At 45.1% G+C, this 25,789-nt stretch overlaps 1 long non-coding RNA gene across 3 annotated transcripts in view; it reads right to left on the bottom strand.

Moving 5' to 3' along the window:
• Positions 1–3,979: 3,979 nt before the first annotated feature.
• LOC122458312 overlaps positions 3,980–25,789 on the bottom strand; it is a 33,339-nt gene continuing 11,529 nt past the window's right edge. The window contains exons 2-4 of one of the 3 annotated variants that reach the window (XR_006278301.1): positions 24,162–24,292; positions 20,623–20,711; positions 3,980–4,177 (exon numbers count right to left, since the gene is read on the bottom strand). This is a non-coding gene — a long non-coding RNA (uncharacterized LOC122458312). Of the gene's footprint in view, positions 4,178–20,622; positions 20,712–24,161; positions 25,081–25,789 lie in introns of those variants that run through there. The other 2 variants (XR_006278300.1, XR_006278299.1) reach the window with 2 other exon arrangements.

The following is a 25,789-nucleotide window of genomic DNA, read 5'->3' on the forward strand; positions in this document are numbered from 1 at the left end:
TGCTCAGGAGTCACCTTCAGTGTTGCACCAATAGGGACATTACTCGAAGTTACTCACCTTGTGCAGTAATAATGGTTCTTCGAGATGTGTGTCCCTATGGGTGCTCCACGATCCACCCTCCTTCCCTCTACTTCGGAGCTTCATTGGTTGACTCTACGATAGAGAAGGAACAGAGAAGGAAGTCCCCATGCACACCAGCTTGCCTCATGGCAGGCGGGAGTCATGCATGTGCCGGCAGGACGGACTGCTATTGAAATTCTCCAATCAGCAGCACGAGTGTGCACACACACACACACACCTTTAATAGTGCACCCATAGGGGAACACATCTCAAAGAACCATTGTTATTGCACAAGGTGAGTAACTTCTTTTACACAGCTCATAATGACCAACTTCAGAACATGACAAGCTTTCATAAAAGACCTTATGTGATTTTATACACAATAATATTGTATACAACCAGTTACTTCAATTACTTATTCCTTCAGATTTAGAGCCCAGTTCTCCCTTTGCGGTGTCTGAATCCGGATTGTCACAACTGGCCAGCCTGATGATATGAGTAGGTGAATGCTTTTTCAACTCTGCTCTTTCTTCCACACTAAACATAACAAGAAGAATCACTAGACTTTGAATATTGCAGGGCAATATTGTATTTATCTTCAGATGTTCTTTCTTGCTGTTATCTCTAAAATGGGGGTCTGCTTAGTTGGATTGATGAGGGTGCTGTGTCATTGAACATGTATATTTGTAGAACAGATTAGTAGTTGCTTGGTTTCAGGAGCTCTGGCTTTTTGCAATGCAGTGTCTAGATCTCTCACTTGGCCACCTTCTTTAACACTGATGACTTCACAAGATCACATGGAGATAAGTTAGTCACAGTGGAAAATGTCATTGTGCATATCTAATGCAGTAGCATCTTCTTCATGCCCACTTCACTCTCCATATCCTTGTCCCCAATAAGAATAAATTATTGGCTACTGCATGTAACTGAAGTATACTTGTATTTTAAATGTGGCATAAAATCATAGAAATGTAGGGTTGGAAGGGAATTCAAAAACTTATCTAGTCCATTTCCCCCACTCCCGACCTAAGAAAGGATTAAGTGTCCCTTATCCATCCCAGACAGATGTTTGTCTAACATGTTTTTTAAAAACCAAAGATGGGATCCCCCAGTGTCCCAAGGTAACCAGTTCCAATACTTAACTATGCTCACCAAGTTTTTCCTAATATCTAATCTAAGTCTCCCTTGTTACAAACTAAGCCGATTACTTCTTGACTTGACTTATTTGTACATGGACAACAATCGATCATCGTTCTCATTATACCAGCCCTTAACAAGGTTGTTATCTGGTCCCATCTCCCCCATCTCCCCTGCATTGTCTCTTCTCAAGACTAAACATGCCCAATTTTTTAACCTTTCTTCATAGGTCAAGTTCTCTAAACCTTTTTATCATTTTGGTTGCTCTCCTCGATTCTCTCCAGGTTGTCCACATCTTTCTTTAAGTGTGGTGCCCATAACCCTGTGATCCTTTTCTGAAATACTGTTGCCTAGCCACTTATTCCCAATTTTATATTTGTGCATTTGTTTTTTTCCTTCCAAAGTGTAGTACTTTACATTTCTCTTTACTGCATTTCATTTTACTGATTTCAGATCAGTTCTCCAGTTTATCAAGATCATTTTCAATTCTAATCCTGGCCTCCAAAGTGCTTGCAATGTTCCCAGCATGGGGTCTGCAAATTTCATAAGTATATTCTCCACTCCATCATCCAAGTCTTCAGTGAAAAAACTTGAATAGTATCAGATTCAGAATAAACTCCTGTGGGACCTACTAGATACATCTCTCCAGTTTGATATTGAATAGTGGACTCCTTGAGTCAGTTGTGCTCCCACATCACAATAATTTAATCTAGACCATATTTGCTTAGTTTTCTTATGAAAATGTGATACCTTTCTCTGCTAGATCAAAGAGCCCATTATTAAATATTTGTTCCCCATGTAGATAATTGCAAACTGTAATCAAGTCTCTCCTTAACCTTTTCTTTGTGAAGTTAATAATTTAATGTGGGACCATGTCAAAAGCCTTACTAAAGTCAAGATATAGCATGTCTGTCGTTTCCCTTCTATCCAGTAGGCAAGTTACCCTGTCAAAGAAGGAAATCAGATTGGTTGGTCATGATTTGTTCTTGACAAATCCATGTTGGCTATTACTTATTACCTTATTTTATTCAGGTGCTTATAAATTGATTCTGTAATAATTTGTTCTAGTATCTTTTCAGGTGTAGAAGTTAGGCTGGCTGATCTATAATTTCCCAAGTCTTTCTTTTCTCCCCTTTAAAAGACAGGTGCTATGTTTGTTGTTCTTTAGTCCTCTGGAATCTCGTCTGTGCTCCATCAGTTCTCAAAAATAATTGCTAATGGTTCAGTGCCTCCTTCATCTAATTCCTTAAGTACCCTAGGATGAATTTCATCAGGCCCTGCCAGCTTGAATACACCTAACTTTTGTAAGTATTCTTTAGCTTGTTCTTTCTAGATTCTGGTCTATGTCTCTTCCCCTTTGTAGTTAATATTATAGATTCATAGATACTAAGGTCAGAAGGGACCATTCTGATCATCTAGTCCGACCTCCTGCACAGCGCAGGCCACAGAATCTCACCCACCCACTCCTATGAAAAACCTCACCTATTAGTTGTGCAGAATGATCATCTTCTCTTCATTTAGGTGACAACTATTAGGGTGTGGTGCTCAATCCTCAATTGTTCCTAGATTCTCCACTAGTCATACATGCCCTCCATGCTTTTACTTGGGGCATCAATTCAAGGAAATGCCTCCATTTCATTTAGATCCCCATTAGCAAATTAATCTGTGAACTGTTCTTAAAATGAGACCCTTCTACCTGCTGCTGGGATACTTCATATGTTATAAAGCCGGAAGGGACCATTGTGATCATCTAATCTGACCTACATAACACAGACTGTAGCACTTCCTTGAATTAATTCCTGTTTGAACTAGGGCTATACTTAGCAAACAGTCTGTTTTGAAACTTACTTTAGTTTAAATGAAAAAAGAAAAGGAGTACTTGTGGCACCTTAGAGACTAACAAATTTATTTGAGCATAAGCTTTCAGATGCATCCGATGAAGTGAGCTGTAGCTCACGAAAGCTTATGCTCAAATAAATTTGTTAGTCTCTAAGGTGCCACAAGTACTCCTTTTCTTTTTGCGAATACAGACTAACATGGCTGCTACTCTGAAATCTTAGTTTAAATGAATCTAGTCCTGCATTGCAAGTTCTTGGTGGAACTGGGGCATGCCGCTCTGGCTGCCTGGACAACATCAATGCTGAGCAACAGGTTCCCTGGTGCTCCTCGTTGAAGTCCTTGATTTATTGACCTGGCAAAAGGCATGAGCTTTCATCTGACTGGCCTAGAGAACAGACTTTACCTAGGCAGGAGTAGGGTTGCTTTGGTACACAGGATGAAACACACTCTCTCTGTCTCTCTTTTATATGTTAAGTGAATGGCTTGAGTAAATCCATAAACTGCCAAGGCATTTGTACTGATGCATAGAAGTCCAAAGCTCTCAAGCCTGCTACCAGTACAGAGCAAATGTTAGTTCCTGATTACTTTGTAATTGTATTCATAATAGCAGTTCTCTGCCCTCATAGGAATGTGTTCTCCAGACTTGTAGAATGCATTCAACTCTGCGAAGGGGAGTTAGCTCACTGGTACAGTCAGTCTTATTTTTCTACTTTATTCTGTAAAATTCCTACAGCTCCCTCTTTTCCAAGGGACCAGGCAGGCTGCATTCCTCTCCCTACATTATTTTAATTGCTTTCAAGCACCAAGCTATTGCAGTTTGTGTATGTGAAGGTTTCAAAGGCTTCAGCTCTGAACCATCATTGCCGATCATGACAGAATCAGATACTTCAGGTATGCATAACGGACCGACACTTTCTGTAGCTGCTTTCTTCCCCCAGAGGTTTTACAAATCTAAGAAGCTGGTATACACACAGGGAACAATGCAACCACCCCTGGAGTAGAGCAGAGCAGCTATTGTACATCATACACAAGTTCAAGAGAGGAAATGAAGAGGACTACTTTCATTGTGTCAAAATGAATCTCAAACTGTAGCTGTTGTTAATCTTCATCAAAGTCACTATCTTGATCAATCATCAGTGAACTGAAAGAAAGCATAAAGTAATTGCTGGTAAAGTTTGCATTTGCCAAACTGGTGAATTAGGGAAATAAGAACAAATCATTAGTATAGAGTGAGTAAGCTTAGGTACAAACAGTATACATTTAAATACACCTACATGCAAGGTCATACATCTAGGAACAAAAACTGTAGGTCATTCTTATGGGATGGGGAACTGTATCATGGAAAGCCGTGACTCTAAAACAGACCTAGAGGTTGTGGTGGAAACTAGCTGAACATGATAGAATTCAAGATCCTATGAATCATAGAATATCAGGGTTGGAAGGGACCTCAGGAGGTCATCAAGTCCAACCCCCTGCTCAAAGCAGAACCAATCCCCAACTAAATCATCCCAGCCAGGGCTTTGTCAAGCCTGACCTTAAAAACCTCTAAGGAAGGAGATTCCACCACCTCCCTAGGTAACCCATTCCAGTGCTTCACCCCCTCCTAGTGAAAAAGTTTTTCCAACCTAAACCTCCCCCACTGCAACTTGAGACCATTACTCCTTATTCTGTAGCACCTTAAAGACTAACAGATACCCACAAAAGCTTATGCTCAAATCTGTAGACCCGTCTGTAGTTCCCAGGATCCTCCTCCTTCCCTTTTTTAAAGATAGGCACTATGTTAGCCTTTTTCCAGTTGTCCGGGACCTCCCCCGCTCGCAATGAATTTTCAAAGAAAATGGCCAATGGCTCTGCAATAACATCCTCCGACTCCTTTAGCACTCTTGGATGCAGTGCATCCTGCCCCCATGGACTTATGCGCGTCCAGCTTTTCTAAATAGTACCGAACCACTTCTTTCTCCACAGAGGGCTGGTCACCTCCTTCCCATGCTATGCTGCCCAGTGCAACAGTCTGGGAACTGACCTTGTTCGTGAAGACAGAGGCAAAAAAAGCATTGAGTACATTAGCTTTTTCCACATCCTCTGTCACTAGGTTGCCTCCCTCATTCAGTAAGGGGCCCACACTTTCCTTGACTTTCTTCTTGTTGCTAACATACCTGAAGAAACCCTTCTTGTTACTCTTAACAACTCTTGCTAGCTGCAACTCCAAGTGTGATTTGGCCTTCCTGATTTCACTCCTGCATGCCCGAGCAATATTTTTATACTCTTCCCTGCTCATTTGTCCAATCTTCCACTTCTAGTAAGCTTCTTTTTTGTGTTCAAGATCAGCAAGGATTTCACTGTTAAGCCAAGCAGGTCGCCTGTCGTATTTACTATTCTTTCTGCACAGCGGGATGGTTTGTCCCTGTAACCTCAATAAGGATTCTTTAAAATATAGCCAGGTCTCCTGGACTCCTTTCCCCCTCATGTTATTCTCCCAGGGGATCCTGCCCATCAGTTCCCTGAGGTTGTCAAAGTCTGCTTTTCTGAAGTCCAGGGTCCATTTTCTGCTGCTCTCCTTTCTTCCCTGTGTCAGGATCCTGAACTCAACCATCTCATGGTCACTGCCTCCCAGGTTCCCATCCAATTTTGTTTCCCCTACTAATTCTTCCCTGTTTGTGAGCAGCAGGTCAAGAAGAGCTCTGCCCCTAGTTGTTTCCTCCAGCACTTGCACCAGGAAATTGTCCCCTACACTTTCCAAAAACTTCCTGGATTGCCTGTGCATTGCTGATTTGCTCACCCAGCAGATATAAAGGTAATTGAAGTCTCCCATGAGAACCAGGGCCTCCGATCTAGTAACTTCCGTTAGCTGCCAGAAGAAAGCCTCGTCCACCTCATCCCCCTGGTCTGGTAGTCTATAGCAGACTCCCACCACGACATCACCCTTGTTGCTCACACTTCTAAACTTAATCCAGAGACACTCAGGTTTTTCTGCAGTTTCATATCGGAGCCCTGAGCAGTCATACTGCTCCCTTACATACAATGCAACTCTCCCACCTTTTCTGCCCTGCCTGTCCTTCCTGAACAGTTTATATCCATCCATGACAGTACTCCAGACATACGAGTTATCCCACCCAGTCTCTGTTATTCTAATCACATCATAATTCCTTGACTGTGCCAGGACTTCCAGTTCTCCCTGCTTGTTTCCCAGGCTTCTTGCATTTGTGTATAGGCACTTGAGATAACTTGCTGTTTGTCCTGCTTTCTTAGTATGAGGCAGGAGCCCTTCCCTTTCGTGCTTGAGATACTTGACTCCTTGTTCTGTCATCTGCTATCACTGAGAACAGTCTAGATCCATCCTCTTTGGAACCCCCTTTCAGGTAGTTGAAAGTAGCTATCAAATCCCCCCTCATTCTTCTCTTCTGCAGACTAAATAATCCCTGTTCCCTCAGCATCTCCTCATAAATCATGTGCTCCAGCTCCCTAATCATTTTTGTTGTCCTTCGCTGGACTCTCTCCAATTTTTCCACATCCTTCTTATAGTGTGGTGCCCAAAACTGGACACAGTACTCCAGATGAGGCCTCACTAATGCTGAATAGAATATGGAAAGGACAGCAAAACAAGGACATTAGACTTCAGAAAGGCAGATTTCAACTGACTCAGAGAAACAGTAGGCAAGGTCCCAGGGAAAGACCAATTAGGAAGAAAAGGAGTAAAAGGGGACTGGCTGTTTGTAAAAGATGTAATACTAAAGACTCAACATCAAGTTATTCTGATGCAGAGGAAAGATAAGAAGAGCCACTGGAGGTCAATGTGGCTGCACAAAGAACTTTTTAGCTATTTAAAAACCAAAAGGGATACATACAGGAAATGGAAGGAGGGGCATTGTTAGAGGGCTTTCCCTCAACCCTCCCACTTCCCTGGTTCTTGTCACACAGACAGCAAGCAGCAAAAGACTAAGTCCGAAGCGCAGACAATACTATGTTTGTTGGGATTAGTTTCCAAGCAAGCATATTCCAAAGCCCTTCACACCAGTCAGGCTTATCTTTATACACCTATAGAGTCTGTTCCCCAGTGTTCCCTTCCCAGCTCTGATGTCACAGAGCATTTACCCCATGTCCCTCTTCAGAGCCTGGCCTGTGTCCCTGTTCCTCCCCCCCCCCCTTAGATTCCAATTTCCCTTCCTCCCACTTCCTGTTTGACCCAGTTTATATAGTAATATTCTCAGCTATACCTTAACTGATCATTTTACTGAAATTTAACCAATCCTAACATATTGTAACCTAATTCTCTAACCAGTTATATCCCACTTACACCTAGCAAATTAACTTACACCTAGCAAAATTAATTATACAGCAGACAGAAACAATTAGGGAACCAGATAGATTAAGAATAGAAAAGTGAGGGCTATAAAGATAAAACACACAGAAATGAGGGTTTCACAACCACAGCCATTGATAAGTGATTTCTTGCCAGACCAGATACTGTCAAACTAAAGTGTTTTGTTTTTTTTTAAACCATCTTAAGATCTGTTTCTTTATCTGTTGGTGATGGGCACTATCAGGACAGGATTGTCTTCCTAACTGCCCAATGTGACTGGTTTGGGAGGTGAGGATGTGGCTTTATGCTTCCCAGCTTATAGTTGCCCCTGCTGCTTAGCCAAGGGTCTTAGCCTAAGAACAAGGCCTCAGACTATCCTAGCGAGAGAAGGCCTGTACAGTGGCAGACTGTGATTTTGATTCTTTGTTTTTATACCCCTATAACTAGCTAAGCGATAAAAATACACTGAAGTTCTTAAAGTCCAGGCCTTTACAGGCAGGCCTGAATATCTATATTCTAACAGGCATGTCACAAAGGAATTATACATGGGAATAGTGCAAGCATGGAGGGACAAAATCAGGAAAACCAAGGCAAAGAACGAGTTACAGCTGGTAAGAAATGTTAGAGATAACATGAAGGGTTTTCAAATACGTCAGACAAAAAAGGAAGATCAAGGATGCTGTGACGCTCAATGGAGAAGGGGAGCTGGTAACGGAAGATGATGGGAAGGCAGAACTGTTCAATGCCTACTTTGCTTCAGTCTGTTCACAAAATATAACACAACCAAATGACTAGCGAAGTTACCATTGACAGTAAAGGGGAAGGGATGCAGCTCAGGATAAGTATGAACACGTTGGAAATCTTCTGACCAACTTGAATGAATTCAGATCAGTGGGGCTGGATGCTATTCACCTGAAGGGGCTGAAGGAATTTAGCTGAAAAAAAAAATCTCTGAGCTACTGGCAATAATATTTTCAAACTCATGGAGGACAGGAGAGGTCCCAGAAGAGTGGAGAAGGGCTGTTGTAGGGCCCAGCTTTAAAAAGGGGGGAAAGGAGGAGCCGGGGAACTATAGACCCGTCAGCCTGACTTTGATACCTGGGAAGCCACTAGAGCACTGTATAAAACATTCAATTTGAGAATACCTGGAGGATGATGGGGTGATCATTAGCAGTCAGCGTGGATTTACCAAGAACAAATTATGCCAAACCAGCTTAATTTCCTCTTTTGACAGGGTAACTGATTTGGTGGTGTAATGGTCCTTCGCTCTCCCACTCGGAGGGAGGCCACTCAAGCTGGCCCTGTCTGGCCAGGACCAGAGTCTGTGAGACAGCCAAGAGCCCACAATAGGGCTGGGTGATTAATAGTCACTGTTGGGCTTTAGCAGCTCAAGTAGACACCCTTAAACACAGTCTATCCGGGCGGAGCTCAGGAGGCCAGCAACCACCACAGTCTCTCAGGGCTGGCTTTGGCCTGGGTGGAGCTCACTCAGCCAGCAAACAGAACAGTCTACAGGTGCGCTGGGGCCTGGCTTTGAGTAGGCTCAGGGTGCCGGCAAGCAAAACAGTCCTTCAGGACTGGCTTTGGCCAGGGCAGAACTCAGTCAGCCAGTAAACAGAACCGTCTCTAAAGGTGACTGGTAAGGGATGCTCCTCTTCAGAGCTAGAACCTCCTTGCACAGCATAAGGGATCAGCCACCCCAGGGTGGGTTGACAGCGGGACGCAGGCCCACCCTACTCCACCACGTCCCAGCCCAGAACCCTGGCAGGAGCAGGACTGGCCGCCTCTGTGTCGGTGGGGATCCAGCCGCAACATGCCAACGGAGCCGCACCCAGTTCTGCAGCTGGCTGCTCCAGGGCTGCCCCGGGCCACTTCCTGCCTCCCTGAGGTTTGGTACCTGCAGCCTCCAGGCTTCTTTCGGCTCCTCAGGATATACGGCAGCAGGTACTCTGGGCCAGTCCTCGTCAGCGTCTGGGAATCGGGAACAGCCAGGCGCGGGTTCCTCTCAGGGAAGTGGGACAACAGGCAGAGTGTCCTCCTCCGCAGGCTCTCATAGAATATCAGGGTTGGAAGGGACCTCAGGAGGTCATCTAGTCCAACCCCCTGCTCAAAGCAGGACCAATCCCCAACTAAATCATCCCAGCCAGGGCTTTGTCAAGCCTGACCTTAAAAACGTCTCCCCTAACTCTGCTGCAGGGCCAGCCTTTTATACTTCGGGCCATGCCCTGGTATATCTGGTGAGGGGGGCAGGGCGATCTAGGCTCTGCCCTCCCAGGGGCGTGTAATGGTGCCTTGCTCTCCCCCTTGTAGGGAGGCTACTCAGCCTCAGTACAGGTGAATAGGGGGAATGTGGTGGACGTAATATACCTGGACTTCAGCAAGGCTTTTGACACGGTCCCAAATGACATTCTCATAAGTAAGCTGGAGAAATGCAGGCTAAGCAAAATTACCATTAGTTAAACAACCGCAAACAAAGAGTAACTATTAATTGAATGATGTCAGATTGGAGGAAGGTTGTGATGTTCCCCTCTGGTGTTATCCAGACTGGTAATCTGCTAGATCACTACAATCCTTGACTCTGGGAGCCAGCCTTACTCTGCTGTGCTGTGAGAACCCCCACTCCTGAGCTGTTCACGCACAGCCTCTAGCATGTAAGCTGCTGTCAGCTACTTGCAACGGAATGACACTAGCCAATATCTCCAGTCCCAGATGCAACCCTAGGAACCTCCATCTTGCAGGGTCCAGTTATGCCCGCTGGACGCTGCAAGCTTATATGAATTTGTCAGTTTAACAAAGAAATTGATATGTACCCGGCTTCTTATCCCAAGTGGAATCTCTGACACGCTTCAAACCAAACGCACTGCTTCAGGTAGAATAAACAAAACACATTTATTAACTATAAAGATAGATTTTAAGTGATTATAAGTCAAAGCATAACAAGTTGCATTTGTTCAAATGAAATAAAAGCAAAATGCATTCTAAACTGCTCTTAACACTTTCAATGACCTTACAAACTTAGATACTTCTCTCCACAGGCTGGCTGGTTGCCCTTCAGCCAGGCTCTCCCCTTTGATCAGCGCTTCAATCACTTAGTATGGTATCTGTAGATGTAGGTGGAAGAGGGAGAGAGAGCATGGCAAATGTCTCTCCCTTTTATCATGTCCTTTCTTCCCTCTGGGTTTTGCCCCCCTCCCTTCAGAGTCAGGTGAGCATTACCTCATCACAGTCCCAAACTGACCAAAAGAAGGGGGGGTGATTCACTCAAGAGTCCAACAGATCCTTTGTTCCTGCCTAAGTCAGTGTCCTTTGTTCCTGTGAGGTTGGGCTGGGTTTATCCCATACATGCCCTGATAAGGTGTGAACTGTCTCTCTGCTTTTGGAGAGTTTTTGCCTGGGCTTGCTTTAAGCCATGAGGATACATTTTCAGCCTTCAACTATATACATAAAATTACAACCTATAACAAACATTACTATAACAACGATTACCATAACATTACCGTAACAACACTGCTCAGTAATCATGAGCCTTCCGAAGACATCTGACATGACAAACTTTGCATTACATACCACACAATCATATTACAAGAATCAACAGGGGGGTTTAGGGTGTTCCCACGAGGTACAGAATGTCACAGAAGTCTCAGATCGGGGTTCCATAGGGTTCTGATGTTGTTCAACATCTTTATTAATGACCTGGTTGTAGGAATAAAGAGCATACTGATCAAGTTTGCAGATGACAAAAAGCTGGGGGTGGGGCTTACCAATACTTTGGAGGATACAGCTAGAATTTGGAGGTGTCTTGATAAATTGAAGAACGGGGCTAAAGACACCAAGATGAAATTCAACAAAAACAAATGTAAAGTGCTTAAGGTTGAGGAATTAAAACCAAATGCATAAATACAAAATGAGGAAAACTGGTTTGGCAGCCGCACTGCTGAGAAGGATCTGGGAGTCGTGGTGAATCACAACCTCAACAGGAGTCAGCAATGCGCTGCTGTTGCAAAAAAAGCAAATGCAGTTTTATATTGCATTAACAGAGACCTAGCATGCAATTCACGGGAGGTGAGAGTACCGCTCTACTTGGCGCTAGTTAGGGCTCAGCTGGATTACTGTGTCCAATTTTGGTCACCGATATATAGAAAAGATGTAGAGAACCTGGAAAGGAGCCAGAAGTGAGCAACAAAGATGATCATAGGGATGAAATGCAAAAGCTGAAGGAACTGGGTCTGTTTACAGAAGATTAAGGGAGTATATGTTAAATACTTGAAAGGCTACTATAAAAAAAAAGATGGAGAAAAGTTATCTTTTGCCACAGAGAGCAGGACAAGAGGCAATGGGTTCAAAACTACAACACACCAGATTTAGATTAAATCTCAGGAAAAACTTCCTAATTGTAAGAACAGTAGGACTGTCAAGGTTCCTTCCCCACTCTGAACTCTAGGGTACAGATATGGGGACCTGCATGAAAGACCACCTAAGCTTATTCTTACCAGCTTAGGTTAAAAACTTCCCCAAGGTACAAACGTTGCCTTGTCCTTGAACCATATGCTGCCACCACCAATCGTTTAAACAAAGAACAGGGAAAGAGCCCACTTGGAGACGTCTTCCCCCAAAATATCCCCCCAAGCCCTACACCCCTTTCCTGGGGAAGGCTTGATAATAATCCTCACCAATTAGTATAGGTGAGCACAGACCCAAACCCTTGGATCTTAAGAACAATGAAAAAAATCAATCAGGTTCTTAAAAGAAGAATTTTAATTAAAGAAAAGGTAAAAGAATCACCTCTCTAAAATCAGGATGGTAAATACCTTACAGGGTAATCAGATTCAAAACATAGAGAATCCCTCTAGGCAAAACCTTAAGTTACAAAAAGACACAAAACCAGGAATATACATTCCCTCCAGCACAGCTTATTTTACCAGCCATTAAACAAAAGGAAATCTAACACATTTCTAGCTAGCTTACTTACTAACAGGAGCTGTGAGACTGCATTCCTGATCTGTTCCCAGCAAAAGCATTACACAGAGAGACCAAACCCTTTGTGTCCCGTCCCCCCCAGATGTGAAAGAATCTTGTCCCCTCATTGGCCATTTTGATCAGGTGCCAACTAGGTTACCTTAGCTTCTTAACCCTTTACAAGTGAAAGGGTTTTGCCTCTGGCCAGGAGGGATTTTATAGCACTGGATACAGAAAGGTGGTTACCTTTCCCTTTATATTTATGACAAGGACAATGGCACGGACGCCTAGGGAAGTTGTGGAAGTTTCTTCACTGGAGGTTTTCAAAAGGAGGCCAGAGAGCCACCTGTCCAGGATGATTTAGACACAACAAATCCTGCATCTTGGCAGGGGGTTAGACTAGATGGCCCTTGTGGTCCATGCTAACCCTATGATTCTATGAGCTCCCCATTGAGTGCTATAGCTATGGGAGTGAATGTGATAATTGGATTTATAAATGAGAACAGCTGATTAGAGTAGAGAGGTAGAATTATCTAACCATGCTATGTAGAGAGGCCAATTAGAGAGGAACCATGTCCAGTTCTGGTGTTCACACTTCAGAAAAAAGTACTTGTGCACCTTAGAGACTAACAAATTTATTTGAGCATAAGTGTTTGTGAGCTACAGCTTACTTCATCGGATGCATCTGATGAAGTGAGCTGTAGCTCACAAAAGCTTATGCTCAAATAAATTTGTTAGTCTCTAAGGTGCCACAAGTACTCCTGTTCTTTTTGCGGATACAGACTAACACAGCTGCTACTCTGAAACACTTCAAAAAGGATGTTGACAAATTGGAAAGGGTTCCAAAAGGACCCACAAGAAACACTTGAGGAAAAGCTGTCTTAGAGCGAAAGACTGAAAAAGTTCAGTCTTTTTTGTTCATCCAAGTGAAGATTAAAAAGTGACTTGGTCCTGGTCTAAAAGTAGCTTCATCTGGGAGAATTCAGATGCTAGAGGGCAGACAAAGGCAGAACAAGATCCAATGGCCATCTATCCTAGGTACTTATTTGGCCCCATTACCATAGTGTCTGAGCACCTCACAATCATTAATGTACCTCTCTTCACACCCACCTGTGGAAGGCAGGGTAGGGCTGTTATCCTCAGTGTATAGATTGGGAACTGAGGCACACAGAGACTAAGGGCCAGATTTTCAAAGGTATTTAAGTGCCAAATGATGCAGACAGAAGCCTACTGGAATTTTCAGAAAAGTCTCTTTCTGCCTAACTCCCATTGCTTTCAGATGGGAATCTTGGAAAATCTATCCCTAAATTGCTTGCCCAAAGTCACACAGGAAGCCAGGGACAGAGCAGGGAAGGAAATAATAGAATATCAGGGTTGGAAGATTTCAGAGTAGCAGCCGTGTTAGTCTGTATTCGCAAAAAGAAAAGGAGTACTTGTGGCACCTTAGAAACTAACAAATTTATTTGAGCATAAGCTTTTGTGAGCTACAGCTCACTTCATCGGTCATCGAGTCCAACCCCCTGCTCAAAGCAGGACCAATCCCCAACTAAATCATCCCAGCCAGGGCTTTGTCAAGCGCGACCTTAAAAACCTCTAAGGAAGGAGAGTCCTCCTAGTCCTAGGTAACGCATTCCAGTGCTTCACCACCCTGCTAGTGAAAGAGTTTTTCCTAAAATCCAACCTAAACCTCCGTACACCTAAATCTGGGTCTCTTCAGCCCCAGGCTAATGGACTATGGCCTGGAGCATCTGACCTCTTTTAACTGAAGGTGAAGCTAGACATATATCTAGTGGAAAGAAAAATGCAAATGTTTATTTAACAGCTAGAGTAATTAACCATTGGAACAACTGACGCAGGGATGTGGTGATTCCTCCATCAGCAGGAGTCTTTAAATCATGATTGGATGTCTCTTTCTCAAGGAAATGCTCTAGTTCAGCTAGAAGTGATGGCCTGAGCTGTGCAGGAGATCAGACTGGATGATCACAATGGTTCCTTCTTTCCCTATAAAAGAAAAGGAGTACTTGTGGCACCTTAGAGACTAACAAATTTATTTGAGCATAAGCTTTCGTGAGCTACAGCTCACTTCATCGGATGCATCAGTTGCATCTGATGAAGTGAGCTGTAGCTCACGAAAGCTTATGCTCAAATAAATTTGTTAGTCTCTAAGGTGCCACAAGTACTCCTTTTCTTTTTGCGAATACAGACTAACATGGCTGCTACTCTGAATTCTTTCCCTATAAATCTATGAATCAACCAGACTCTAACACTTGTGTAGCCTCATTGTCTTCACTGGAGCAGAGTTTGAACTCCACAACCCAAAGGAAATGGATTAATTTCCCCAATGTGCAGATCATGTGGCCAGATTCCAAGCACATTGAATTCTGTGGCTGGTGGGGGTCTAAATGCTATCCAAAGTCCCAAATTCTGCATCAGATGGGAAGTTCCCCAGTATATTCACCTGCTCTACCTTGAAGACTTTGACTTAAATGAATATGAGAATTAGTGATACGACAAGGACAGAACAGCTCAGAGAGCACGAAGGCCAAAAACCAACTGGAGTTGCAGCTAGCAAAGGATGTGAAGGGTAACAAGAAAGGTTTCTACAGGTATGTTAGCAGCAAGAAAAAGGTCAGGGAAAGTGTGGGACCCTTAATGAATGGGGGAGGCAACCTAGTGACAGATGATGTGGAAAAAGCTGATGTACTCAATGCTTTTTTTTCCTTGGTCTTCACAGACAAGGTCAGCTCCCACACCGCTGTCCTGGGCAACACAGTATGGGAGGAGGTGAGAAGTCCTCAGTGATGAAAGAACAGGGTAAGGACTATTTAGAAAAGCTGGACATGCACAAGTCCATAGGTCCAGATATAATGCATCCGAGGGTGCTGAGGGAGTTGGCTGATTGCAGAACCATTGGCCATTATCTTTGAAAACTCGAGGTGATCAGGAGAGATCCTGGATGATTGGAAAAAGGCAAACATAGTGCCCATCTTTAAAAAGGGGAAGAAGGAGAACCCGGGGAACTACAGACCTCAGTCCCTAGAGAAATCATGGAGCAGGTCCTCAAGGAAACCATTTTAAAGCACTTGGAGGAGAGGAAGGTGATCAGGAACAGTCAACGTGGATTCCCTAAGGGCAAGTCATACCTGACCAACCTGATTGCCTTCTATGACAAGATAACATGTCTCTGTGGATATGGGGAAAGCAGTGGACATGATATATCTTGACTTTAGCAAAGCTTTTGATATGATCTCCCACAGTATTCTTGCCAGCAAGTTAAAAAAGTATGGATTGGATGAATGGACTATAAGGTGGATAGAAAGCTGGCTAGATTGTTGGGCTGAACGGGTAGTGATCAATGGCTCGATGTCTAGTTGGCAGCTGGTATCAAGTGGAGTGCCCCAGGGATCGGTCCTGGGGCCGGTTTTGTTCAACATCTTTATTAATGATCTGGATGATGGGATAGATTGCACCCTCAGCAAGTTTGCGGATGACCCTAAACTGGGGGGAGAGGTAGATATGCTGGAGGGTAGGGTTAGGGTCCAGAGTGACCTAGACAAATTGGAGGATTGGGCCAAAAGAAATCTGATGAGGTTCAATGAGGACAAGTGCATAGGATTCTTCAGTCCTAAGTGCAGGACTCTGCTCTTGTCCTTGTTGAACCTCATCAGATTTCTTTTGGCTCAATCCTCCAATTTGTCTAGGTCACTCTGGACCCTAACCCTACCCTCCAGCATATCTACCTCTCCCCCCACTTTAGGTCATCCGCAAACTTGCTGAGGGTGCAATCTATCCCATCATCCAGATCATTAATAAAGATGTTGAACAAAACCGGCCCAGATTTCTTTTGGCCCAATCCTTTAACTTGTCTAGAGTATCTAGATGGTCTAGAGTAATATACATCTGGAGTATTGTGTCCAGTTTTGTGGCCCCCACTACAGAAAGGATGTGGACAAACTGGAGAGAGTCCAGCGGAGGAAAACGAAAATGATCAGGGGGCTGGGGCACATGACTTACGAGGGAACTGGGCTTGTTTAGTCTGCAGAAGAGAAAAGTGAGGGGGGATTTGATAACAGCCTTCAATTACCTGAAGGAGGGTTCCAAAGAGGATGGAGCGCAGCTGTTCTCAATGGTGGCAGGGATTAGCATTCGTCTACACACACAATTTTTGCAGCAGTTTAACTCAGATGAGTTTTGATGAGAATTTACTTACTGTGGTAAAATCCATTGGGCAGATATTTAAAATGTTTTACAACTGGTTTATCTCAATTCAGCTATTGTTGGTGTTACCATACTGCCCAGAGCCCCAGCCCTGGCCCTGGCCCAGGACCCCACTGTGCTATGTGCTGTACAAACCCAGAACAAAAAGACAGTCCCTGCCTCCAGAATTTGCAATCTACATACAAGACAAGAGACAATAGATGGAGACAGACAGCTGGATACAAATAAAGGTCAGCATGACCAGCAGTGGTCTCAACACACCAGTAGCATAACCACTCTCAAGCTTTTTGTAGGCATCACCACAAAGAAGAAGTTTACGGAGGGATTTGAAGGACAATGAGGTGGCCTTGGGGATGTTTACAGGGAGCATCTCTCCGGAGTGAGGGTCAGCTGGAGAGAAAGCATTAAGGCACTTTTTTGACAATGTAACAAGTGGGTGATGGAGGCTGCATCATGAGCTGATCAGTGGCGTGAGCATTGACACCTTGCTAGAGAAAGAGAGATGTTAGCAAGGGTGGGGATTGACTGCACAGGACCTGGAATGTGACCAGTAGACAAACAGCTTATTGTGACAGGGTCAGGCCAGATGGCTATAGGAGAGTAACAGGCAGATATATTAGCCCCAGATTAAGTAGGTCCATTTTCCCTGGGTAAGGTAACAGGGAAGGTTCCAGAACAATCAGGAACCTTCTGGAGACAATTAAGACAGGCTGATTAGAACACCTGCAGCCAATAAAGAAGCTGCTAGAATCAATTAAGGCAGGCTGATCAGGGCACCTGGGTTTAAAAAGGTGCTCACTTCAGTTTGTGGTGCACGTGTTAGGAGCTGAGAGTGAGAACGCGGACTGTTGTAGGACTGAGGAGTACAAGCATTATCAGACACCAGGAGGAAGGTCCTATGGTGAGGATAAAGAAGGTGTTGGGAGGAGGCCATGGGGAAGTAGCCCAGGGAGTTGTAGCTGTCGCATAGCTGTTCCTGGAGGCTCTCTAGACAGCTGCATTCCACAGGGCCCTGGGCTGGAACCCGGAGTAGAGGGCAGGCCTGGGTTCCCCCCCAAATCCTCCCAACTCCTGGTCAGACACAGGAGGAGTCAACCTGGACTGTGGGTTCATGAAAACGGCCAAGCTGAGGGCTGCCATGAAGCTCCAAGGTGCGCAAATCCACCAATAAGCGCAAGACCCACCAAGGTAGAGGAGGAACTTTGTCACATTATGTTTGATGCAATAGAGAAGGGAGAGCCCATGGAGGGATGCAGAGAGGGGGGTGACATGGTCAAAGTGACAGGTTGGGAAAATGATCTTTACAGCATTGAGAATGGAATATGAGCAGGGAAAGACTGCATTTGTCAAGGCCTGAGAGAGGGGTGTTGCAGTAATCAAGATGTAAGATGATAGGAGCCTGCATGGGTTTTAGGGGTGGGATGGATAGGAAAGGCTGTATCTGTGATATGTTCTGCAGAAAGAATCTGCAAGACTTAGGCCTGGTCTACATGACAGAGTAAGGTCAGTGTAAGCTGCCTTACGTTGACCTAACTCTGTAAGCATCTACACTATAATGTTTCTCCTGCCGATGTAAGTCACCCACTACACTGACCTAACAACCAACCTCCACAAGAGGCCCAGCGCTTGGTAGTTAGGTTGATGCAGTGTTGACATTGTGATGGCTGTTCCAGCTGTTACCCCTGGCAACCGACAGACCGAGTCTTGCCACCCAGGGCAGACAGCCAGAGCCCCTCCACCTGGGGAGCCCCAGGCACTGCAGTGCTGGCTGTCAACCCTAGGAGGCAGGGCTCCAAGCTGTCAGTGCCCCATAATTAGGGTTGCCAACTTTCCAACTGCAGAAAATTGAACACCCTCTGCCCCACCCCTTCTTTGGGGCCCTGCCCCCTGCTCACTCCATTCCCCCCTCCCCTGGCTCATTTGCTCATTTTCTGGGACAGGGGGTTGGGGGCCAGGAGGGGGTGCAGGCTCCAGCTGGGGGTGTGGGCTCTGGGGTGGGGCTGGGGATGAGGGGTTTGGGGTGCGGGAGGGGGCTCAGGGCTGGGACCGAGGGGTTTGGAGTGCGGGAGGGGGCTCCAGGCTGAGGTAGGGCATTAGAGTGTGGGAGGGAGTTTGGGTGTAGGAGGGGGCTCAGAGCTGGTACAGGGGGTTGGGGTGTGGGGTGCAGGCTCCGGGTGGTGCTTATGTCAGGCGGCTCCCTGCAGCTGGTATGTCCCTGTGATTCCTAGGTGGAGACGGGGCCAGGCAGCTCTGCACACTGCCCCCATCCACAGGCATCACCCCCGCAGCTCCCACTGGATGCAGTTCCTGGCTAATGGGAGCTGCGGAGCTGGCGCTCGGGGCGGGGGCAGCATGCGGAGCCTCCCTGGCCGCCCGTGCACCTAGGGGCCGCAGGAACATACTAGCCGCATCAGGAAGCCGTGCAGAGCCAGGCAGGGAAACTGCCAGCCCTGCTGCATCACTGACCGGACTTTTAATGGCCCAGTCAGTGGTGATTAACCACTGGTGGGGAGATGGGGGAGTTCAAGGAAATCCCTGAGGTTTCAGATTACCCACATCACATGGGGCTTTAAGTAAAAACATCAACTCTCACAAGACTTGTGATAAAATACAAAGAATTGGCAACACTGCTATTTATTTATGCTAATTTCCTTATTAAATTAGTCTTTAGGGCCCCAATTCTGCAAATACTTAAAGCAAGGATTAGCTTTGCTCATGCGAGTCATCCAATTGAGTTAGCTGGAACTAATCCCACAATTACTCTCTTACAGAAGCGTTTCTAGGATCAGACCCATACAGTGAAACTCACCTCTGTGCGGAGGAGGCAGTACAAGGCTGAGGCCTCAGTTCTCTCTCTCTAGGCCTTGGCACTTCTCTGGTCTGAAGCAGGACTTAAGTGGTGCCTAGGTCTGGTGCTAGCCCCTCTACACAGAGTAAGAATTTCACCCTCCATATTCCTGGCTTCCAGTCCGCCCTGCTCTCTGAGGCCTTTGGGGCTGCAATATGTGGTTTGGGCACAAGTCCCTGGACAGCTGGTAAAATGCAGTGGCAGGTCCTTGGGTGGTAACTGGTAGCTGCTCACATCAGGAAGGCGAGGGCCTACTGGCCCCATTATTATTAGTGTCAGTTGACCTAGGAATGTGTCTCTGTAGTTTTTTGCCCATGCACTTGCAGGTCACAACAGGTCCCTTTTTATACACTGTTATATAACAGCTTTCCTTTGAGGAAGGGTTGTTTCGCCGTGACTGCTGGAGCAGACATTTAGGACAAAGGGCGCATTAGAGCTGGGAATGTTCCGTTGAGTGGGGTTTAATAGGTCTGAGACAGCTCTAGACTGGGCAGCTCTGCAATGTCAATGGCACATATTTGATCATTATCCTATAGAGATCTGGTCCACAGCTATGCAGTTTATGCATTATGGTCCCACACAATAAACTGTGTGTATATAACCACAACAGTTAGCGTTGTTAAAGTGACAGCAATGGCATCACCTATCCCATCACCATTACTAACCCCAAGAGTTAAAAAAATCCTGAGTCAGACTCCCCTCCCCCTCAAAAAAATCCTGAGACTGGCTTCAGAATAATGAGATCTCTTAAAAAATAATAAATGTGGGGTATTTTGTCTTCTGAGTTTTGAGCCTTTAAGGTGCATGTTTTCAGGCTATTCTCTGCAGCTACAATAGCTTAGAAAATTACTTTAAAAATAATAGCAGAGATTCTCATTAAATCAATTGACTCCTGGAGCTGGGGTTTGAGGAAAAACACCAAATAGCACAAAACTCATTATGAAATTGTGAGAGTTGGCAACACTGTAAAACTAAGGACTTAAAGAAAATGAGAACATCATAAATCTTAGACTGTGCACATAAACAGAAACATGTTATTCTTATTAACTCTAAATAAGGCAGATTTCAGCCCAGTACAACATTCTCCTTCATTCTGATCCATGAGTTGTTGTGGGGGTTTTTTAATGTATAATTTTTCTTATTCTGATTTCAGGATCTAATTATATTATTATAACAGATACAGCTAATAAATGTTAAATGATACAATATTCTTATCCTAACAGATAAAAGAGGAAATGATCACAGAACTAAAAATTAATGGTACCTTAGGTTCAAGCGATCATGACTTGACCATATTTATAATGTGCTGTGACGTTATCTCACAGGTTGCCGGCAGGTTAATTCACTCGCATGCTAATAGAAATCAAAGGAATGTTAAAAGATCATGGTGCGTTCAAACTAATTCACTTGTAAAATGTAACTGTATTGTTAAGATGGACTATATGCTGTTGTTTATTTGCTATTATGCATGCCCTGTAATAAATAACCCTAGATCAAAAGGTATGTTAATATAAGGATAAGAATTTACTTAGTGGGCAGAACTTCATGAATACTAATGAAGGATATTTGTATTGTTCCCACTTATCCATCCCTATTGTAATGAATGGCCAGGAATTACATTATGTATATCACTGTAACTGGATTACTTGTGGATGCATTGGAAGTAGAATGTTAACTTCAAAGCAAAGGTTGTTTTATGTTCAACAATGGACCTTCACAACTCAATTGACAGCTGCTACTCTCAAAACCATGTGGGTCAAGATGCTTGTCAGCTTGCCTTAAGTGAGCAGAATCTATAAATACTGATTCTAGGGAATGATCCTGCATCTCTGGCCTGATGAATTCTGACAGGGTGGAATTCTGAGCAATTGGATCGAGATCCCTAGAGCCATTCTGGGTAACCCTGAGAGACTAATGGAAATCAGCAAATTACTGCACCCCTGCTGTCACATTGGTCTTACAAACGTTGATTCACCTGTGATGTGATTTGCCTGCTTTACCTACTCAATAACTCTAAAAAATGAAAAGGAGTACTTGTGGCATCTTAGAGACTAACAAACTTATTTATTTTAGTCTCTAAGGGGCCGCAAGTACTTCTTTTCTTTTTGCGGATACAGACTAACACAGCTGCTACTCTGAAACCTGTCAATAACTCTAATTTCCTTTTCTTAGCTAATAAATCTTTAGTTAGTTTACTAGAAAAACTGGCTTCAGTGTTGTCTTTGGTGAGACCTGGAGTATACTTGATCTACAGTAAGTGACTGGCCTTTTGGGTCTGGAGGAACCCAATGTGTGATGATTTTTTAATAACCTTTTATCATTAAGGCTATGGCTACCAGCGGCGTATTAATGCTTAGGCTGGCAAATTTGCAGGGGCGGCATATTTGTAAGAGCAGCCAGAGGCGCCAACTTCCCCCAGCACCGGTGGATGCTCACGCCCCTCCAAGCCCTGCACCAACTCCACCCCTTCCCCGTCCCCATTCCAACTCCAACCCCTTCCCCAAAGTCCCCACCCCAACTCCACCCCTCCCTGCTCCTATTGGTCCCCTTCCCCAAATCCCCACCCTGGCCCCATCTCCTCCCCTGAGCATGCCACGTTCCCCCCCTCTTCCCCTCTCCCTCCCAGCCGCACGAAGCTATTTCGTGCACAAGCGCTGGCAGGAAGTGTGGAGAAGCAGGACCCGGCGGCGTGCTCAGGACGGGAGGCTGAGTTGGAATGGAGGTGAGCTGGGGCAGGAGGGGTGCTGGGGGGTAGGGGACAGCAATTATTTCAGGGTCTAGGGGTGGCAAAATCATTAATCTGCCACTGATGGCTTCACTTGCAGATGTAGCGCGCCGGGAGTTAAACCAGCCCTCGGAGACAGCAGGAGGGAAAGCGCTGCTGTGTGTTCACACTTGCTCCTTGTGACTGTGGAGCATGTCCACATTAGCAGCTCTTGCAATGCCCCAAAGAGCAGTGCATTGTGGTAGCTATCCCAGTGTGCAAGTGGTTGCAGCATGCTTTGGAAAGGGTTTGCAATGCCTAATGGGGCAGGCACAACATCACATGATGCAGTTTTCCCAATCCCATTGTTCCATGGGCATCCTACTAGATTGCCAGCTGTTTTTGAAATGGGGGTGGGGAGCATGTTGCATGTATGTGTGGGGAAAGACAGTGTGTTTTGGGGGGCAGTGTGTCAGCAGGCTGCCTTATAAGTTCAGACATCAGCAGGGGGAAACCCGACATCAGCCCCTGCCCCACACACACACACACACACACACCCACCCCTGGCCTCTGCAGGAGGAGCATTCCACAGTGATGGTTTGCTTTGTGTCCTGGAGCAGATACGCATGCGGGATGTCAGAAACGGAGCTTTGAAAGGGGATAGCTGCATGTCTGCAGCCAAGTTCAAAACAATGACCAGAGTGGCCACTTGACTTCAAGTGATTATGGGACATTTCTCGAAGCCAATCACAGCTCAGTAATGCAACAGTCATCCACACTGACATCCCAGCGCTCCAACCTGGACGCAGCAAGCTCTATATTCGTGGAGGTGGATTACCAGGAGCGCTCCAGCTGCAGAGTCCAGGTGCTCTATGTGCCTTGCCAGTGTGGACACCTCAGGAGTTATGGTGCCCGGGGCTGATTTAATGCACTCTAACTTGCAAGTGTAGCCAAGCCCTTAGTCCAGTTTGTCTGGATGGTACTATAGGCTGGAGTGTCTGACTGTCTGCGGCTCCATGGTAAGCTAGTATAGAGATCCAAGAGCACACAGTTGTTGATAGCTTGATTAAATCTATAATTTGATTTAGTTTAGACTATACCATCAGTTTAGGTGTGTCTGCCATTTCCTGACAGTCTGACCTGAGAATGGCATTCTCAGCTGCGACCCATTTCATACACCATGACATGTGCATACAGAATAAAGTCCAAACCAGTAATACATGCATACAAATAGGGTAATCATATTCAGCAAGCAATAACCTTTCTAGTGACACCTCACATACCTTATCTTGCATAAAATACATCATAATTATATCATACTAATATCACTATCGAGAATATGAGGTGCAGGGTCACCACCTCCACTACCAGCCTTGCATAAGCACAGCCTCCACCTAGGGAGGCACAGGAGATTCCAGTTCAACCTCCTTTGCATTCCTACTCATCACTTGATGAGGCGGTGGTCTCTGGGGTGTCCTCACCTCTTCAGGAGTTCCCATAGGCTGGTGGATATACTGGGGTCAACACGTCCTTCCCGCACAGCTCTACCCATAAATGAAGCCATATTAGAGCCCATAAGATTACTGTGACAAACACCATCATCTCTGCTGTAAGGAACTGCCTCTGGGACACATGACCTCCTACACACGTCATCTGGCATGCCAGACTTCATTTCAGAAAGTTGTAGGGCTGGTTAAAGTCAGTGTACTCTCTGGCTCATCACCCATTGGACATGCTCATTCCAACGTCTGGACAGGTTATGTTCCCAAATGGCAAATCCTTTCTCTTCTTGGGATTTGAATATGGTGTTATTAAAGTTGAGGGCTCCATCCTTCGAACCATTGGCTACCTGATCTTTACTTCACCTATCCATGAAAGTAGCATTTTTGGTATTGATTACCTCTGTGAGAAGAGTGGGGAAAAATACAAGTATTGGTACCCTTCTTACACAGTCTCTTCTAATGAGCAAAGTTTACTAACATCCTCAGCCAAAGTTTCTGACTAAAGCAACGTCTAAATTCCACCTCAATCAAGTGATAAGTTTACCAACTTTCTTTCCTAAAGTCTTATTCTCATAAAGGTGGAGAAAGACTCCTTACCTTGGATGTCAGAAAAGCATTAGCTTTTTACTTGGACAGAACCAGATTTTCATCTGAATTTTTCATAGCATTGCAGACAGGATCAAGGGCCTTCCAGTTTCTACTCAGAGAGTCCGCTCATGGATTTCCTTCTGTATATATATGTGCTATGACACTACCAACATAACCCTGCCAGGAAGGGTGATAGCACACTCAACAAGATCTCAAGCAACTTTAGCAGCTTTTCTAGCCCAAGTGCCTATAACAGACATTTGTAAGGCTGCAACTTTGTCATTGGTACACACCTTCATGATTCATTCAGCACTCCAAAAACAATGCCAAGTTCAGATGAGTAGTCCTTCAGGTAGACTCAAACCCATCTTTGGATTGAACTATTCGAGTCAACTTGAAATGGAATGGACAGTGCAACCACTTGAAGAACGGTTCCTAGCCTGTTCTGTAGCTGTTGTTCTTCAAGATGTGCTGCACCTGTCCACTCCAGGACCTGCCATTCTTCCCCTTTATATTGGAGTCTGTCCAATAGGAAGGAACTGAGAGGGGTTAGAGGTGGCTCCACCTGTTATACAGAGCATAGCAGCTCAAGGTTGCAGATGGTACGTGCATGCCACCATGAAGGGTACCAGTAAAGGAAAAATCTCTGACTCTGTTGCATTGGGTGCACACAAACCTGAAGTGGAACTGACATGTGCAACATCTAGAGGAACAACAGTTTCAGAACAGGTTAATAACTGATTTATTGACTGCCCAAGAACTAGCGGTACTGCCTCACACCCTTGGCCTATGGATTCCCTCTGGAACACCACCTGCACTTATCTCTGCCCTGTAAAACTGTCATGTCTGATACCAGACTGCTAAAATAGATCATAGTGCTCCTCTATCTGCAGAATCCACATAACTCATCACAGAAACAAGGCTGCATGATCATAGAATCACAGAATATCAGGGTTGGAAGGGACCTCAGGAGGTCATCTAGTCCAACCCCCTGCTCAAAGCAGGACCAATCCCCAACTAAATCATCCCAGCCAGGGCTTTGTCAAGCCTGACCTTAAAAACTTCTAAGGAAGGAGATTCCACCACCTCCCTAGGTAACGCATTCCAGTGTTTCACCACCCTCCTAGTGAAAAAGTTTTTCCTAATATCCAACCTAAACCTCCCCCACTGCAACTTGAGAACTCCTTGTTCTGTCATCTGCTACCTCTGAGAACAGGCTAGATCCATCCTCTTTGGAACCCCCTTTCAGGTAGTTGAAAGCAGCTATCAAATCCCCCCTCATTCTTCTCTTCTGCAGACTAAACAATCCCAGTTCCTCGGCCTCTCCTCATAAGTCATGTGTTCCTGTCCCCTAATCATTTTTGTTGCCCTCCGCTGGACTCTTTCCAATTTTTTCACATCCTTCTTGTAGTGTGGGGCCCAAAACTGGACACAGTACTCCAGATGAGGCCTCACCAATGTCGAATAGAGGGGAATGATCACATCCCTCGATCTGCTGGCAATGCTCCTACTTATACATCCCAAAATGTCATTGGCCTTCTTGGCATCAACAGCACACTGTTGACTCATATCCAGCTTCTCGTCCACTGTAACCCCTGGGTCCTTTTCTGCAGAACTGCTGCCAAGCCATTCGGTCC

This window comes from Dermochelys coriacea, chromosome 20, assembly GCF_009764565.3.
Source record: "Dermochelys coriacea isolate rDerCor1 chromosome 20, rDerCor1.pri.v4, whole genome shotgun sequence".
Lineage (NCBI taxonomy): Eukaryota > Metazoa > Chordata > Testudines > Dermochelyidae > Dermochelys > Dermochelys coriacea.